A 3533-nucleotide genomic window follows, 5' to 3' on the forward strand; every position below is an offset into this window, starting at 1 on the left:
ATTGTCATTCCTCAAAAGCTTTCATTACAGTTTTGTTATTGTGCATAGTAATAGCCTTTAAACAGATACATTGAAAATGGAATTAAAATTTGGCTTAAAAATCTCTTCTTGCCTGAGAATGAGGATTTCCCAATCCTTTCGTGTACTTTTAGGTATAAAACTCTGGAGTGCTTTCAGCATTTAATAGGCCAGACAAGTGAGAAGCAGTTGATTGTCCCTATACTCCAAGACTGGGGTCTAGAGAAAACACCTTGCCAGCTAGCTCTGCTCTGGATTATAGAATTGGCCTTCTTCCCTGCCTTCTGAAGAGATGGATAGTGGGAGTTGGCCTCTTGACCATTAGTAATACGCTAAAGACAGATACATCTGTGGAGATTAGTACTCTAATAGCACCTTGAGGGTGGGGGGAATTCAATTATAGACCAGTAAATCTCTAAAAAAAAAAACCATGTAATGGGAAAACATTATTTCAAGGCAGAATAGAAATACTCCTGAATTCTTAAATGAAATGCTTCTGATTTCAAGGAGGAAACATAGGAAGGAATCTCAAGATTCAAGGACAAATTTTAAATAACGACTTTTGATTAGAGGTTTCAGGGTAAAGGAAGTACAAAAGAGGTTGAAAGAAGGCCAACCAGGAAATTAATGAGTATTGGAATAGAGGAACAGGGTGGGGGAAGGAAAATCAACAAGACAATGGGCATAATAGATGGAGGTAATACATGCAATGTGGATATTATTTCAGCCTGTGGTCTGTTAGAGATTGAAATAGAGTGGTAAATTAGTTCATTTTTAACAAATGCCATCTTGGTTTAGAGGTTCAGTTAGGTTCACATTTTGTCCTCCTGGTGTTTTTGAGCTGAAGTTTCTAGATACTTCATGAATTCATACCTCCAAATGAAATGGTATTTTCTTAAATAGTCTAAAAATTGTCTATTTATGTTTAGGCTATAACTTTGAGAAAGTTAGGAATTGTATTTGTTAAATTACCCTTTTAAATATCCTACCAAAATATCCTACATTACTGATATTTAACAAAGGTTTTGATGATGAGACGTGAAATCATTTTACTCTGAAAATTGACATAAGTGCTAGGTTTACAAGGGGACATGTTGCATACCTAAGAACTTAAGTCTCTATCAAAATGAGAGGAAGAGAGTGATTGTGGAGATGTTTTAATGTCCCAGTCTAAATTGGCAAGATATGAATAAAAAATAGTATAAGGAATCATAAAGGGGGTTTATATGATCCCCCAAATCTTACTTTATAAAAAATTCACTTTATCTACAATATGAATAAAAATAAATTATCATACATGAAAGGGCTGATCTAATAGGAAAATAAGTGGAGCTTTTAAACATTCCCAAACCTTCTCCCAAATAGAAGGAAAGGAATAAAAAAACCATTGATTTGAGAAAGTGGATGAGCTTCAGTTGAATTTCACATGGCTCAATAATGTCGACATTTCAATTGTTCTTTCTAAGCTTTGAAATGAACATTTCATTGAGGTCAATGGAGTGGGTGGCTACGTAACTGATATTTTACACCTCTGCTGTTTCTGATATTCTGTTAGAAACTGTCAGAGTTAATTAAGGGGAAAGGCACATCAGTCTTATGAGGAAGGCAGTGGCATCACAATACTGGGACCTGTCATTCTAAGTGAATCCAATTTAATATTGTTAGATACTGTAAAACTTAAGAGTTATAAAATGTTTTTTTATCTTCTTATATTTATCTCTTTATGATTACTTAAAAATATTTCTAGGGTGTATTATTGCTTTTATTGTATCTGATCCTATTCAAAATGAAGCTTATTAGTTATATAACACCTGGTGAGTCATTTGGGTTTTCTAAGTCTCCATTTCCTCACCCGTAAAACAGGAAAGTAGCTACTTCACAAGTCTGTTGTGGAAATCAAATGAGCTAATACATTTAAAGTGGTTCCTACCTTTAAAGCCATATGTTTTTTCATTCAGTCATGTATGATTCTTTGTGACCCCATTTTGGGTTTTCTTGGCAAGTGTACTGAAGTGATTTACCGTTTCCTTCTCCATATCATTTTACAGATGAGGTACTGAGACATAATGAAGTGACTTGTCTAGGGTCACAGAGCTACCTGAGACCAGAATTGAATTCAGAAAAAAAGAATCTTCCTGATTTTAAGCTCAGAACTCTATCCACTGTGCCAGCAAGCTGCCCAAAGCAGAATATAGAGGTCCTCTCCATGGCCATTCCCTCCTCAACCTTCCACTTCACCTTTATTTTTTGTTGTTTTTTAAAAAATAGTTTTTCTGGCTTTGCAGACGCCACCACAGGGAGTCTTCATCTGGGTTCTGTCCACCAGATACCAATCTCTGTAGCCTCTTCCTGTGACGTGGTGCCCAGCCCAGGCATCCGTGGCCATGGCAAACCTCAAAGTGTACTTCAACATTGATGTCGATAACGAGACCCTGGACCAGATTACTTTTGAGTTCTTTGCAGACGAGATTCCAAAGACAGCAGAAAACTTCTGTGTTCTGAGCACTGGAGAGAAGGGATTTGGTTACAAGGACACCTACTTCCATAGAATCATTCCTAGATTCATGTGCTGGGGTTGTGACTTCATACGCAATAATGGCACTGGTGGTAAGTCCATATATGGGGAGAAATTTGCTGATGAGAACTTCATCCTGAAGCATACTGGTCCTGGCATCCTGCCCATGTCAAATGCTTGACCCAATACAAATGGTTCCTAGTTTTTCATCTTTACTACTAAGACTGATTGACTGGATGGCAAGCATGTGGTCTTTGGCCAAGTGAAAGAAGGCATGAACATTGTAGAAGCTGTGGAGTATTTTGGTTCTTGGAAGGGCAACATCAGCAAGAAGATCACTATCACTGACTGCTGACAACTCTCATAAGTTTTTTGTTTTGTTTTTTGTCTTAACCATCAAACAATTCCTCTGTAGCTGGAGAGAGCACCCCCAAATCCCATCTGCTATTTATACCTGTAATCCTTGTGCTCTCACATGCTGCAATTCTCTTGGGATTCCATTTCCTTTTTCTTTCCACAAGTCTGGCAAGACAACAGAGTTAAGTTTATGATTATAAAATGAAAACTAAAGTACAAAAAAATAGTTTTCCCCCCAACTATATCGTATATATATATATATATATATATATATATATATATATATATATATATATATATATATATATATATATATATATATATATATATATATATATATATATATATATATATATATATATATATATATGAAGGGCAGTGGAACAGGTAGGTGTGGTAAAATATCACCTAGACATGTGACTTTTTATTTTCAGTTCTTCATAGATTTAACATATTAACCTGGAGCTAAAATGTTGGTACAAGTCCTAGGAATCATAATATTACAGGAAGGATTAATCATGCTAGAGTCAAGGTTTAATTTTAGCTTTCTTTTTCTCTAAGAGGTTTAACTTTAGTTCAATTAGGAGTTTTTTCTTTAAGAATAGAGGCGTTTGGGGAACCAAGATGGTGGAAAAACAATAAA

General features: G+C 35.5%; 1 pseudogene; it reads left to right on the top strand.

Annotated features, from left to right (window-relative positions):
• The first annotated feature begins 2402 nt into the window (after positions 1-2402).
• On the top strand, positions 2403-3087 carry LOC140511173 (peptidyl-prolyl cis-trans isomerase A pseudogene; annotated as a pseudogene).
• The last annotated feature ends 446 nt before the right edge of the window (positions 3088-3533 follow it).

This window comes from Notamacropus eugenii, chromosome 6 (assembly GCF_028372415.1).
Source record: "Notamacropus eugenii isolate mMacEug1 chromosome 6, mMacEug1.pri_v2, whole genome shotgun sequence".
Classification (NCBI taxonomy): Eukaryota; Metazoa; Chordata; class Mammalia; order Diprotodontia; family Macropodidae; genus Notamacropus; species Notamacropus eugenii.